Source organism: Lactuca sativa, chromosome 9 (genome assembly GCF_002870075.4).
Source record: "Lactuca sativa cultivar Salinas chromosome 9, Lsat_Salinas_v11, whole genome shotgun sequence".
Lineage (NCBI taxonomy): Eukaryota > Viridiplantae > Streptophyta > Magnoliopsida > Asterales > Asteraceae > Lactuca > Lactuca sativa.
The window spans coordinates 183,831,292-183,847,863 of NC_056631.2; the positions used below are offsets into that span (position 1 = coordinate 183,831,292).

A 16,572-nucleotide genomic window follows, 5' to 3' on the forward strand; every position below is an offset into this window, starting at 1 on the left:
ATCATAGACAGAATGTGTTAAATACCTAGAGTAAGTATGGTCAGAGATGACAAAGGTATTTGTTAAATACCTAAGAGATGTATAAAGAAATGAAATATGACTTTATCTAGCAAAATCAAATAAAAGAGTATGTGAGCATGTATAGATGCTAATTTTATTGAGACTAATACATGTAAGATGTAGATGAGAAAAGAATAGGAGTATATACCTTATAACCCTATGTATGGATGTATGTCTAAACACTAATGATATTGTGTAGAATACCTATATGTCAATAGACATAGATGGAGATTAAGTACTTAATGAGTTAGTACTATATGAATGGTAGAGTATCTCTGATGAGATAAAGAGACAGAATGTCTATGGGACAAGTTTTATGTGATGAGTCACATAAAAGATTAGAGATGTGTAGAAAGATGATTCCTTCACGAATAAGATAGAGGTTCCTTCGGGGACAAAAGCATGATTCCTTTGGGAATGAGATAGAAGTTCCTTCGGGGACAAGAGCATGATTCTTTCGGGAATGAGATAGAGGTTCCTTTGAGGACAAGAGTATGATTCCTTTGGTAATGTGATGATGGTTTCTTAAGGAACATAGATAAATGATTCTTGCAGGAATAAGAATATGTATGGTTAGATAAGAGGTAGAGAAAGGTACCATGAGTGGAACAAGGAATAAGAGTTCGTTTAAGAACTTAAATGTAATCCATGATGGATTAAGAGTAAGGAATTTGTGAGGGATTCAAGAGAGAAAGAATGATTAAGGATCATAAGAAAAGGGAGTAAGTCTGTATGAGTTTACCCAACAATGTGATGGGACATTGTTTCCCTTAGAAGGTAGATGAGATTAGAGTATGAGATGTGATCGTTGGGCCTAGTTGAAAGTAGAATGTTGAGGCATGAGTATGTGAGGATAGAGTGATAAAGAGTAAAAAGATCATGAGACAAGCATGCTAGAGTAAGAGATGTGTAAAAAGAAATAAAGAATGTAAGAAAGAGCATGCATAAAGTATGTGAAGATAACAGAAAGATAAAGAAGACGAGATAAATTTTAGAGTATGAGAAGAGGCTAAAAAGTGGTTATGAAAGAGTGAGAGATGAGTACTTAAGAGTATAGTATAGAAAGAGCAGAGGAAGAAAATATGAGAAAGGTTGAGAAAAAAGCAGTGTATGTTATTGGATTAAGAGTAGATAAACATGAAAACATAATAGAATATAACTCACCATACATTGTTGTCAGATGTTGTGGATATGTTTCATGTTTTTCAAGTTCAGGTAGCAATCAGTGTATGTGAAGAAGATAGGAACACAAGGAGTTAGAATAGAAGAAGTAGTTTTATTTATTTGTATTTTCCTTGTTTATTTAATAGATTAGATTTTATTGTAAACTCGTGATTTAAGATGGGATGTAAAGTGTGTATATTTTAATAGAATCTTGCACTTGTTAGAAAAACTCTGATAATTCCCTAGTTAATAAGTTAATTTTCAATAATGGTTGTGAATGGTGGCATAGTGATCTCATTACTTCTTTAGGCATCAACTCCTACTTAATCAATCGACCTAACTCAATAAACATGGATAACTTTTCTTTTTCCATCCTCCAACCATTGGGTAATTGGAGTCCTGATGATTCTAAGAAAAGATCTAGCTTCAACGATCTAGCTTGTTGGAATAAAAGGTCATTCGGTGATGACTTCCAACATATTGTAGTCCATAGTTTTAAGAACCATGAGTGTCTTTCTAAGACACATTGTAAAGTTTTTTCATCAAAAGGATGGAATTTGTTCGAGGAATTTGATTGAAACATACTTGATAGGCATGATTGCATTGATCTTGAGAGAAACATGATTACAAATATAGCAGATCTTTTAGTAAATGATCTAAAAATTGTTTTGATACTAGTTGTTTGTCAGTTACTTTTGCAATCACATGATTATGTCACACGGAATTAGCTTAGAAATTGATTTTTTATCGATCAAAAACATATCATGAATACAAAGAGAATAATGAGACACACCTCGATTGTTTTGCAAACAATTTAAATCCTCTGTGAAATCTCTCAAAAAAAATCATGATAAATCTTACTAAGAAACTATGTACAACAATGATTAATACTACATAAATACTAATCTTGTCAATGGTAAAAACAATCTCTTACAAACAGTGAGTCTTTTATCGTAATCTTGAACCACTTGTCTTATCCATATCTTCTATTTAAACTTAAAGCGGACTCTATCTTTATATCGTCATATCTTCATAAGTTTGTTGGCTAGGTTGTTGTTAGATAAGTCTCCAATGCTGAGATGTCCAAAACTTCAAGAAACTTCTAGTTGTCAAGCCATATTAACTATCTACATATGCATATTTTGATTGAGCCCTTGTTGCAACACTCTGTCCGCTCATACTTAACAAAAGATAACAACTTGAAGTATATAATTCTTGACTATCACCAAATCATTGGGTTTGACCCTAACAACTTTCTCTACTGCTACTTTTGTTTTCCTTAGGATAAACTTTATCCATTAGCTCCTCTTTTACCTAGATGCTTTCCTAACTAGAAATTTGAAATATGTTTGAGGCTGTAATACATATTTGAAAGTTGTGATTACAATGTTATTGGTATTCTCGAGTGCATTGAACGTTGTCTTGTTGAATCTTTTTACTCATGTGCGGGTGGAATCATTAACGAGGCTATGTTATGGGAAGGTGGGTCAATTGACCCACCTAAAATTAAAAGGTTTATGACAAGTCATATACAAAAAAATATTTACGACCTATCTTAAATATTTTGTAAGACCTATCTTAACGTGTTTGGTAAAAAAGGAAGAAAAAAAAGATATAAACTAAAGACAATAAAAAGGCATATCATAAGTGGGATTAGTAGTCCCACATTAACTCAAAGAAAACAATGGTTAAGGAGTTTTATATTATAAATATGTATAACATAAGCTTGCTGATGTCTGGTTTAGACCGATTAACACCAAATAAATTTTGCTTTTATAAAAAAATTTAAGGAATAACTTATTCGGGCTCAGTCATTTCAACAACAATTTTTATACATGCTAAAACAGTTATTTTTCTTGGTGAACCGACTCGAGTGAACCTATTTTTTTTAACCGGTCTGACTTTTAGTGAACCACGTGGTTTTCCTTTCTAAACTCACAACTGGGTGGAATCATCTTATTTTGGTTTGCATCCAAGTATTTATTGTTTATCGGTTTTATACTTACTTTGTTGCACAAAATCGCTTATTAATTCTTCTCTATATAAGTCGGTTGAAGTCTATAATTCTTTCATTTAGTAGGATCTTATATAGTAATTGAGTCGATCAGGATAGTGTCGTTGGAAAAGATAGTATACATCCATCATTCACGTGTAGTTCTATATATATGATCATCTAGATACCGACTCCTTTGCTTTTTTTAATTTTTTGAAGATTCGTTTGCGACCGCCTGTAATTTGTACTATCCTATTATTCTTGAAAGAGGTGATTGTTAGACCTTAAGTGTCTAGTTTTGTGTACTAGTGTTCACATGTTCCCTCCCTATTGGTGGTGTATGTGTATACTCTTTTGGTGGGATCATGTATGTATTGTAGGTTTGCCCTGGTTGTGGGTATGTTTGTTGTCTAATTGTTGTCATGAAATTTTGGATGTTTGGAAAGCCAAAAATTGGCCCGTTTAGTGGTATGTATGGTTGAATATTATGTGGTAGGTAATGTTCTAGAGTTAGCCTTATCATGTTTTGGTATAACATCGATACAAAATTGTTTATGTTGGCAACTCCTAGGTATGTTATTCAATGGAGGGTTTTGGTGACATCATTCTTCGTGTATAGTTTTTAGTTTTGGTGATCTTGTGTTTGTCTTTGATGGCATTTCTGCAACCAATGAGTTTTGTCATTATAAATTTAGTTTTTGTCCCTTCTTGAAGCCTCTGCTTCTTAACCTTTTATTGTTTACCCCGATCTTGGTTTTGTGCATTGATCAATGTCTTGTTTGTTACCATGTAACACATGTACAGCAGACATCGAAGGTATGCTTGTTTATATTGTTTATGTTGTTGTCAGATGGCATCGAAGGTATGCTTCTAGTATTGTTAAATTTCGTTATGATAATTTTTTTGTCGTATTTTTTTTCTAGTGGAGTTTTATTAATGACATAGTGATGCCACATCAATCTCCATCGGTCTCTGTCTCTGGGGTTGGAGTACATCTATCGAATCAAGCGTAGTACTTGAAGACAACATAAGATAGGCTAGGAGTATTGTCAGATTGTCCATGATATTTTGATACCTAAATTAGAGTCGTGAGGTATTGTAAAAGTGTGTATGAGCGGGGTTAAGAGAGAGTATGTATGTATGTGTGTGTGTGTGTATATATATATATATATATATATATATATATATATATATATATATATATATATATATATAGAGAGAGAGAGAGAGAGAGACGTAGTATCAAATGAGAACATCAAAAAGGTTGAGAACGCGAGAACAGATCTATACCATCTAAACATTCAGATCTAAGGTTATTATCAGACGGACCATTTATGTAAATTATGAAATTGATTGGTATTAAAGTGTAACTTTAAAATAGTGAAAAGGGTATAATAGTAATTCATTGTTTATTGAATTCCTATAACTTCTCACTAATTCCTTTCAATTGTGTCACTCTCTCTCTCTATATATATATATACCTAGAGCATGTCTCTATCCCTCAGTCGCTTCGAATCAAACCCTCCTACCGCCATTGTCAACCTTTCTATCGGTGTCATTATCTCCATAGAAATCTTAAACTTATGTCGCCATCATCAACATTGTGAACATCGTTTTAGGTAAGCTTTAATTCGGACTGAGATCGAGAAGGGAGATGGTGAAGCAGCAACGTTTGATACATATTGAGGTGGTACTCGGGTGGCCCAACGAGCAGATGACAACCCCAGTGGTGGGAAGTTGTGATTAACACTCTTGTTCGTGTTACTCTTCTTCTAGTTCATGTTTCGATTTTTCTGATGCTATTTTCTTAATTTTTGATATTATTTTCACAATTTGTTGTTATTAAAATTATAAGTGATTCATAAATGATTAAGGGGAAGATGCACTAAAACCCAATTGGTATTTATTGTTATTAAAATTATATTGAGGTGGTTTGGCGATCACAAGTGAGGATTTTGGGTTTGAATTGGGATTTTTGGGTGATGCATTAAAACCCAATTGGAAATTTCATTGGATTTAAATTGTTTACGTTTTACTGATTACAAACAGAAGTGAATAATGATCTGACTGTTTGAATCTGAAACTGTTAGTCGATCAACATGATGTGAAATAGGTCGATGATAGTATGCTTGAAATGGGAGTAAAAGAAAATTTCATATTCCTTTTTATGCTTCTTCCCTTTTTATCAATCTGTTTACTGTTATCTAGAAAATCAACTTGCTATTAGTTTGAAACGGATGAAATGATGATTCCTATTTAGCTAATACGATTCATCTGTTCAACTTCCAATTTCAAGTTTAGATTGTTTTTTCTTTTACATTATTCGTGTTCATAACTTTCTCTTCCACAGGGAATGTCATATCTTCCGGCATGTTTATCTCTCCCTCGTAAGTCCCTTTACTTTTGATTAATGTTATTATGTATTCATTCATTATTAAATTTATTATACTTAATTTTATTGATTGGTTGTAGGTTCTATTCATACATGAATATAGCTCTATTCACACATGAATATAGTTTTATTTATATATTTTTATGTATTTTATATTTTGTTCATGTTTGAACATGTTTTTCTAAATCCTTTTCATTTAGTTAATTGTTAATTGTATTTATTTATTTATTTGACGGTGTGCAGAAAAAATTGAGATGCTTCTACAATGGAATGTCGGAGCGCTAATATACAAACAAACACGACAAAGTGGAAACTATCTTGCTTTATTCATTTATGATTAGAGAATAATAGTTTTATTATAATTTTTGTTTATGTTCTATTCATATGTGACTATTGCAAAATAGATATTTATTACATTATAACTTTTTGTGTTATTATTTATGAATAGATGTATAATATATATCTAATGTGTTTTATTTGTTTATGTTTATAGTTGTATTGTAATTTTTTCTATATAAGTTGTGTTATATTTATTTATTATTATAACTTAATTCATCTATTCATTTAAGATTACAACCAAATTCATATATAATTACATATATGTTTTATTCTTATATGATTACACATATTCGAATTAAATGATGACCTCATCAATATTTTTGATAGATTGGTAAAAAAAGGTTTTTTAATCAGGGTAAAAACATTTTTCTAAATGATATTATTGATTAAAAATAGATTAAATACATTTCTAGTATTTAGGTTAAAAAAAATAAATAATTAGATAACATCCCATGATTTTAGGAGTTATTAATTATCCATATTTAATTATATCGTAAAATTCCTTTTATACCCTTATGGAATTATTGGTCTAAAATTGTTCTCGCATTCTCAACCTTTTAGGTGTTCTCATTTGATCTTTTCCCTATATATATATATATATATATATATATATATATATATATATATATATATATATATATATATATATATATATATATATATATATATATATATATATATATATATATATATATATATATATATATATATATAGAGAGAGAGAGAGAGAGAGAGAGAGAAAGAAAGAAAGAAAGACAAAGTTAGGTTCAAATTTTCTACTATCTATTGTGTACATTTAACATTGATTCTAGACCAATCATTTAAGTTACTTTAAGAAAGTTATTAATGCATATTAAATGTTGAAAATTTAATTAATACTCATTACATCATTAACATATAATATGCATTAATTACTTTCTTAAAATAACGAAAATGATTGGTCAAGAATCAATCATACATGCACACAATAGATAGTTAAAATACAATAACCTAACCCTATATGTATATATATATATATAAGGGGTGTTCGCGGTGCGGTTTGGTACGGTTTATCCTTAAAACCGCAAACCGCACCGCATATGCGGTTTGTTATTTTCGGAAACCGCAAACCACATCGCAAAGGTAATAAACTGCGTTATGTGGAGCGGTTTTGTGCGGGCGGTTTTGTGGTTTTTGTGCGGTTTATGCGGTTTCATAAACATAAATATTAAATTTAGTTTTAAACATAATAAGTGTGTGGTGCTTTATATTCTATGATGAAAAGATTAATTTTCTGTATAAGCATCTTCTTTATGCATAACATCAAAATATTTTACAATATTTTAAAATTATAATATGAACTTATGGTACTGATAAACACATATTTTTGATATTGTTGGTTTCCCATTTTGACTCATATTTATCAATCGAAATCTCATAAACATTATTAATGGTATTAAAAGTGGTAAACATCTAGCGTGTTGTGTGTGTGTGTGTGTTTGTGTGTGTGTATATATATATATATATATATATATATATATATATATATATATATATATATATATATATATATATATATATATATATATGGTATGTTGCACTACGGTTTGAACCATCGTTTGGTAACTATAAACCGCAAACCGCACCACGAGCGTCCAAAACTGCATTATGCGGTGCGGGCGGTTTATGCGGTTTAATGCACACCCCTAATATATATATATATATATATATATATATATATATATATATATATATATATATATATATATATATATATATATATATATATATATATATATATATATATATATATATATATATATATATATATATATATATATACGTCAAAGGCTGAAAATTAAAAGGTATAAGCCCTTATTGCATCATGTACAATGATTTTATGCTTTGAAATCTAATCCGGTCAACATTGAACATATAAAGATAAGTAAGAACTTGGTCAACATGAATGAAATAGTCAAAATCTAATTTATAGGAAAATATTAAAAACGTGACAATAAATTATGGATTAGAATAACAAATATATTGATCTTAATGAGAATGTCAAACACAATTTGACTCGGTCTGCATTCCTATCCCACCCAACAACCTCGCCACTGTATATCAAGTTTTGAATTGGTCATTTAATCCGTGCATTAATCGAGGAAAAAATCTCTCAATGATGGTCATCTTCCCCTATATCACTAAGTTCACATTCACCGGATTCGTAAATACACAAAGACGAACAATATGTATGATTTTAAACCCTTATAATTGTTTATCTTCCTCTTATCTTTTTTTACGTTCATAAATTTTGTGATTAGGTCATGACAGAATCCTCATAATTTAGAAGTTGAGGTATTTGGTGTTCAAATCTATGGAAAAGTTAGCACGTGAGAGTTTTATGGCTCCGACAAGCTCAGGCAAGTTGTTGTTGTCCTCTCTTCTACTATCTCTCAACTATATCTTACTTGAAATCCTCTTACTATACATTGAACTTCATCTCTTCACTCATGATTTTTTGCTAAAATATTTTCTCTCTAGGTCATAGAGAAGTAAAAAGTGTTCAATATGGCATACATGCAAAATCAACATGGTGTATTGGGATGACAAATACGGAATGGAAAAACCTAGCAACTCTTGTTTTTGGAAGAAAAAATTAGCAGCTCATGTTGTTTGAAGACTAACTTCAAGTAACTTATTTAAAGCATTACAATACTTTAGTAACTGTTTGTATACATCATTAATGGGAAAAAACTAGCACTTAATTAAATGTTAGAGGGACTGGAATGTTGTTGGAATGTTTAATTATCAGGGTATACATCACCTTAATGGGAAAAAATAACCCCTTAATTAGTGTGTGTGTGTAATGTATCTATGTATGTATAATGTTTATCTCTATATATATGTCGGTCTCAAAACCATTTGGAAGGGGACATTTACCTACACGATAATACACTGTTGGTAATAATTATATATGTTAACATGACCTTTTTTTTACTACGTTGATTATTAAAATTTTAAGATTTTTTTTACACTACTAGAAAACAGGCTATACAGTACACCCACATCTAATACGGTTGTAAATAAAAACCGTATTAGAAAGGGCTAAATAAATATAATACGCCCAATTACAACATCTAATACGGTTAATGTGCTGTACTAGAAACAAGATCAAATACCTAAATAAAATACGCCATATTTTGGAATAAAGTACGGCTCAATACCTAAATTGAATACGCTGAATAAGTACTCAGCTTCCTCAGCTTACAACATCTAGTACTCAGCTTCCTCCTCCTACACTTCTCCGCCCAACCCAACACCTTAACACCACCCTTCCTCCATCTCTACACCACTAATCGGTCCTTTATCTCTATCTCCCCTGTCGCAACACCATCATCACCGGCCAGCCTCGCCTCGCACCTCCAATAATTCAACCAACCCACCACCGGACCATCATCATCATACGGCAAGAGCTTTGATTTCTGTTTTTGCAACAGACAAACACAGGCAAAAATACAAAGGAACTACAACTATTTCACGATGGATAAGGGAACGTCTGTGATCGAGATGCAAAATCAAATGGTAGGATCTCTATTTTGAAAACTTATTGTTTAATTTTAACCAAATGACTTTGGAATCCTAAAATTCAAACACCCACTTGTTAAAATCAATTGTAATTAACATGAACATTGTAACTAACAGAGACCACATTCCCTTTTTCATCAAGCCTGTCAAAATATCTGAATAAATGAATAAAACACTACATTCATAAAATTTGTTTCTATTTTTATGAAAATAAACCCAATTTACCCTACGTCTATAAATGAAAAGAATGTACTTATAATCATAAATATAAAATTAAGGACTTATCTTAAACATAATATCTAGTTTGAAGTTAAGAACTAAACATACATTGAGCAAAACCACATGATTCAATCCAAATGAAAAAACAATCTAAACATATATGATACAATATATAACTTAAACACATGACACCCATCCAAATCAAAATACCAAATCAAGAAACCAAATCAAATTATCACAATTGAAAAAAAAACAAACATTTATCTTTTCATATATTTTCACAGTTCACTATAACAGTTGAAACCCAATACCCTAACAATATAAAATAAGAAGAAAAAAAATAACACCTTACCATTTGATATAAGATTTTCCTTTTTTTTTCTTTTTCTAAACAACATGAGCAAGCAAACCTATAAACACTAGTTAATATCTCTTGCTTAACTTCCCCTACCATGACAGTTTTGTCCCTCCTTCCCCATTTACACCTTTTACCAATTTTGCCCTTGTCTCCTTTAATCGATTCTTGTACTCTTTCTTCCATATTTCAAATCTATCTTTGACCTTCTTAAACTTTTCCATTTTTTTGAGATAAGGCATCTGTTGTTGTTGTTGTCCAATAATGGTTTTAGCATCATCATCAAAATCATCTGTTTTTTGATCCAACTCCTTTGATAGATGATCCGCCACCACCCCACCACCATTGTATTCCACAAGAGTTTGAGTTCCTAAAGAAATGCTGCTAATGCCATCCCCCCTGAATCCCCTCCCCCAAAACTCTTCTTGGCTGCAACCAAACTCTTCTGCACCATTCAACAACAAACCATATGGTAAGTAAACTCACTTATTTGTAAAAGGGTATAAAGGTAAAATCACTTGTAAAAAAAGGATAATAATGTAAATTCATTGGTAAAAGGGTAAGAAATTAAACTCAATTGTAGAAGGGTAAAGTCACTAGCCCAAACCAACTAAGGTTAATCACAAGACAAAATTCCAAATTGTAAAAGGGTAAAATAGTAAAGTGACCTGTAAAGAAGCGATCTGTTTTTGCCAAGTTTCCTGCACAGACTTCATTTTAATTTCATGTTTAGACCAATGTGTTTCAAATTGTTTAATTTGGTCCCTCAAAGCTGTATTTTCTTGCTCCTTTTGAGTCAGGGACATGTCTCCCTTGATGATCAGCTTCTGCAGCTCTATAACATCCGAGGGCATAATCGGAAGATTATCTTGCAACATACCCTATATACAAAAAAACAACCATTTTGTTATTATAATTATATTTAGTTTCTAAAATAAAATAAAATTACCTTTGTAGACATCTTCCAGCTGCAGACATGGCTAAAATATCTTCCTTCTTGAATTTTCACCATGAATAACTGCAAACAGGTGTAACAAAAATTCAAATTTGGACAAAATAAAAAAATAAAAACGCATTTTTTACTTGATTGCAATGTGACAACTCCCGCCATTAGTTCACGGAAATCACAAACAATTCCAATTCCGATTCCAATTCCAGAAAAGCCCTTCCCCACCTTATTTTCCGTAACTTGTTTTCTTAATTTCTCCAAAACCAAAAACTGTTCTTGTCGGAAATATATTTTGATGTACCAAAAACTGCATTAAGGCCGCTTTTATGATACCTGAAAAAGATATCCTCCACTCTGAAATTATGCTAAAAAGAATCTAAAAAAAAGTAGTTAATCAAAAAAAGGAAAAGGAAAATGAAAAAAAATAAAATAAAAGTGTTAGATATTAATATCAAACCTAGCTGAACTAATTTAGAAGTAAGTATTACTCTCTCCCCAAAATTATTGTCCCCAAACAAAATTATTGGAATCTTAAAATTCAAACACCCTCTTGTTAAAATCAATTGTAATTAACATGAACATTGGAATGAAAAATACTACTTGACAGTCCTTGAGTATTGCACGCTCTTGGAGATGTACGTTACTGAGAACAACCGACCCATTGATAGAACAGATAGTTAATATTTATATTTTATATTATATTATACCTTTTACATTGTTATTATTTTGTGGGATGACTCTAATCCTTACTTTTTGTGGTATTTTATTACACAGGTGTATCATGAAACTTGGATGTGTGGACTACCATGGGCTAGCAGTGAATATGTACATAACCTCAAGAAGTTTCTTAAAGTTGTTGAGGATCGTCGGGTGCATAGAGCAGAATGTTCCATTTGGTGTCCTTGTAAAATGTACCAAAATTGTAAAAAGGTCTATGATTTGGATGTAATAGAAGAATATATGATATGTGAAGGATTTATGAATCGATATACGTGTTGATCACAACATGGCGAGTTATTGATTGATCACAACACAATTGATGTCGAATCTAATTATGATGATACAGATGATTCAGAGGATGACATCCATGATAACCTACCTCCATTTTCTATCGGTATTCCATCTATGAATGTTGATATTAATGACGCTGCTTACTTAAGATCGGACCATAACGAAGGATCATATGTTGAAGAAAGGTAATAAACCCTTTGTTTGATCTAAAAATAAAAAATATAATTTAATGTAAATTTGAAACATATGAAGATAGTATTATGTATGTATTTAATACATTTTTGTTTGCAGCAACACAGACGACACGACACTGGAGGACAATAACAGTGATAATTGCAGTTGAGGTTCTTCATGGGGAGATTTACTATGATTGCATTATGAAAAACTTGTGTAGTATCAACATGATGCGAGGATAAAAACTATGTTGAGTTTTTGATGTTTATGTCACATGTAATATGTTCTATATTATACAAAGTCATGTTTTAGTGATGAACATTAATCTTTGTTCATCACTAAATGCTCAATTGCTCATCACCTTCATTTCCCCTTCTTCCTTTTATGAATTCAAAGAGAAAAATATAATATTGATATAATTATTTGATAAATATATTTAATTATTTTACTTTTTAATATGTTCATTTTAATTTTTAATATGTTCATCTTGGTTCGGCATCAATTTTTTTCACATGATATTAATATATTGAAATTGCAATTACATTCCCTTTTATTAAACAAGAAACAAAAGAAAAAAAAATAGAATTTTTTTTGTCCTTTTTACATATATATGAACGTGAATCCCATTTTTCTTTTATATGGATTTGTATATTGAAGGGGCCCATCAGTAGCCCATATGAGCACATATTCAATTCATCATCGGTCAAAAGTAAAAATTGCAAACTTAACAAAATTGACCCAAAAGTCAAAATTGCAATTACGTTCCCTTTTGCGTGTACTTGTTTGCTTATCACGAGAACGACGAAGCCTTCGCCTTCAGCCGACGACGCCTCCGCATCCGCCTCTGGCCAAAGACGCCTCTGCCTCCGGTCTTCGGTCGAAGACACAGATGAAGTCTCCTACTCCGCCCTACAGCCGCTTCCGCCTCCTCCTTTCACGTTGTTTACAGGTACGATCGGCCTTCTTTGATTAATGTTCTGTTTATGACAATGTCTTCTTTGATTAATGTTGTGTTTATGCAATGCTGCTTGTTGCCTAGGAGTCGATAATGGTTATACTGTGTAAAAGTATAAATGCTACTCAGTTGTTGGTTTATTAGACCATAATCAGTAAAATTTCTAGTAATCGACAATTTCAACTGGTCTATGATATCATAATCATATTAATTTCTAGTAACCTACTTTTGGAGGGTAGATTTAAACTACTGTATGATTTAGTAAGCACACGAGTATTTACACATGATTCCATTGGGTCACTAGTAGTAAAGTCTCCACTTTGTTTCTTTACATTTACTCCCTCGGTCTGTATTTCAGCTATACTGTTAAACAACTTAAAATTACATAAATCTCCCTCCATTTTATCTACATTCTTGCCTTTACATGGTTCAAACTTCACATTAGTTTTCACATCAGAAACATGTTCCACACTAGAATCATTATCAGAATGTGGTGATTCTTTATGGAGGGTAATCTGGTCTTTTTGTTTTGGACTGGTGATTGAAGTAGAACTTTCACTCTCCTGTGATAACTTGTCAGCTATGGATGCCAACAAGTCAAAGAAACAAAAAAATGTGTCAATATGAATTTCAAAAATGTATTTGTTTTCCATCAGTGAAACAAAACTTTTGTATAGTTTTATCCCAATTTATTTTATATGGTTTACAATCTTGATTGCATCAATAGTTGATAGAAAACAAACAAATGGATGGAGATATTTAATATTACCTTTCCAGTTTCATCTCTGATCTTATTTAGGACACCAAACACACTATATATATATATATATATATATATATATATATATATATATATATATATATATATATATATATATATATATATATATAGTTATAAACACATCAAGATTACAACAGGCATTACCTCAAGCATTCCGCTTTTAACGGAATATATTGACACAACCCTTTGTAAGCTCAGGATGTTGATCTAAATCAACTCTTTTTCCGGTGGCAACCAAATGGGCAAAATAGTCATTTTGCAATGTACATTATAATACAAATTGATTAGCATGACCATATTAGGGACCTCAGATAACAAAAGGGAACTTGTTAGTCTCGCTATTATGATGTTAGATTTGATGATGCCATGTTGGTAGTTTAGGCTGTCAGTTTGAGCAGCACTGCAACCAGGTTGGCACTTGAGGTTTCCTTTATTAAATCGGGTATGAAATTATCACATTTTTTATTCCCTTGTGAAATGATTATGTTTGTGTTGTGATACAAATTATCCCCAGGTTGAACATCATCAATTCCAATTGAGAATCCACCGAGCACTGCATCAAAATAATCTCATCATACACTTTCACCAAACATCTATTCAGAGCTCACAACTTCTCCGATAGCAGCAGCCTCACTTGGGCAGGAACTTAGGATTGGCTCTTCGACGTTTTCCTCAGGTAATATTTGTCAAAATTCAGTTCCACATAACATGCATTGTTTTTCTTGATTATCTGAGGCTAGAAAACAAGTAGTTAATGTTATTTGATAATTAGTAAACTCTTTCTATCTGTTTTTCATATCTTCTTTGCATGACATGATTTCTCCTTAATGTCTCTTCAGATATCATTCTTTCAGAAAAATATTCAAGTAACTGATTCACAAATACAAGATATAATCATATAATATCAACTTTCTTAATGTGAGTAAATGAGTAAATGACCATTTTACCCTTCTATAAGTAAAAAAGAAAAGTGAATAGGAGAAAAGATTTCTATATCTTTGCACAAGATTCCAATTTCAATTCATCTTCTGTGTAATCTTCAATCACATTGATCCTTTCGAAATTTTTTGTCCAGGACCAAAAGATTCAGAGACTATTCCAATATCATACGTATATAATCCTTTTAGTGCAATCAACAATTGTCTGATTGGAGTGTGGTTACTACGTTATGAACTGGATGCATGAGTTTGTACTTTTTCGACAACATGGATTTCCGAATGTAAGTATATTGTTAGATATTTTTTTTGCATTTTTGTTTATTGTACTAGTGGGTCACCTTTGTTAAATAACAAATTTTTTATCTTAATTTGTTTGTAGAACATTTGGAAGGACAAAAAACCATTTTCTATTGAGGAATTGGATGAACGTGTTAAAACATGGATGAGAACTTTTGAAGATAAAGTGAAGTCTTTTTCAAGTTAACGGTTAGTTGTTCTATATACATTGTTATAATTGGTTATGTTTTTCAAAAAAACATTTTCTAGTGAGGAATTGGACGAAAGTTTTTTTTATGGAAAATGTGAAATATAAAAGTAGGATGCTATATTTTGTGTTTTATTGTGGAAGTTTGCAGATTTCGAGTTAAGGAGGTTGTTGTTATGGAGGTACACAAACATCCCTTGTATTTCATGTTGTATTTGCTCATATTTTTTATGTTGTGGAGAAGTTTTCACCCTTACATTGCTATAGATGAAGGTGTTAATGGCAGGAATGTCCAATAATTTGAGTTTTCTTCATTAAAAGTTATTTGAGATTTTGAATCCTAAGTTTTCTTGTTTTTGTAGGCATACACTGAATTAGCCACAAAGGGGAAAGAGAGGTCAGATGTGTGACATTAACAAATTTAAGAATGTTTTTATGTTTAATGAACTAGGTATACAACTTTTAGATTGTATAGATTGTAGTATGAAAGAATATTAATGTTTTTATGTTTAATGAACTAAATAGTTATTGTAATTTTTTTTTCTATTTTTTAAAATTAAAACATGATCAGTGATGCCCCACTTCTTATGGTTGGAATGGAATCATATAGTAGGTTTGTATTTTATGGAGATTGATCAATTGGTTACAATTCACATGCTAAAAGCTTTGCAGAAATCAAAGAGTTTGTTTTAGTTGGAATAGTTGGAATGGTGATCCATGTGTTCCACAGCATCCATGGAGTGGAATTGGCTGATTAATAAGGCTGGAATGCAAAGCCAGAAAGGGCTGGAAAGTCTGGAATGCAAAGCTAGGAATAGGAATGAATAAGACATCAAGTACAGTTGTTTATTGGTGTATTAGATGTGTATATATGGCGTATTAGATGATACTTGAGACATCAAGTACGGTTGTTTTGGTGTATTAGATGTTTATATATGGTGTACTAGATGATTGTATGTAATGATTGTATGGGATGGTATAAGATACATATAATACGGTTAAATAGCCGTACTTTATTATGCATGTAATCTAATACACCCCTCTACTAGTACGCCTGCTATGTACGTACTATATTCATAATTTCAACCGTACTCTATTAACCTTTTTCTAGTAGTGTTAGTAATTTAGTCTCGAAAAAAAGTTAATAAAAAGAACTTATATATTTTGTAGTATTTCAGTACTTTGCTGGTGATA

At 31.2% G+C, this 16,572-nt stretch overlaps 1 long non-coding RNA gene across 2 annotated transcripts; it reads left to right on the plus strand.

The window, feature by feature from the left end:
• Positions 1–8,961: 8,961 nt before the first annotated feature.
• Positions 8,962–16,401, plus strand: LOC111905068 (uncharacterized). 2 transcript variants are annotated; one of them, XR_008226671.1, is made up of 6 exons: positions 8,962–9,509; positions 11,810–12,231; positions 12,338–14,398; positions 14,471–14,632; positions 15,032–15,175; positions 15,274–16,401. It is a non-coding gene; the product is annotated as an uncharacterized LOC111905068 (long non-coding RNA). The 2 variants fall into 2 exon arrangements; XR_008226670.1 differs by having other exon boundaries at positions 12,338–13,169.
• The last annotated feature ends 171 nt before the right edge of the window (positions 16,402–16,572 follow it).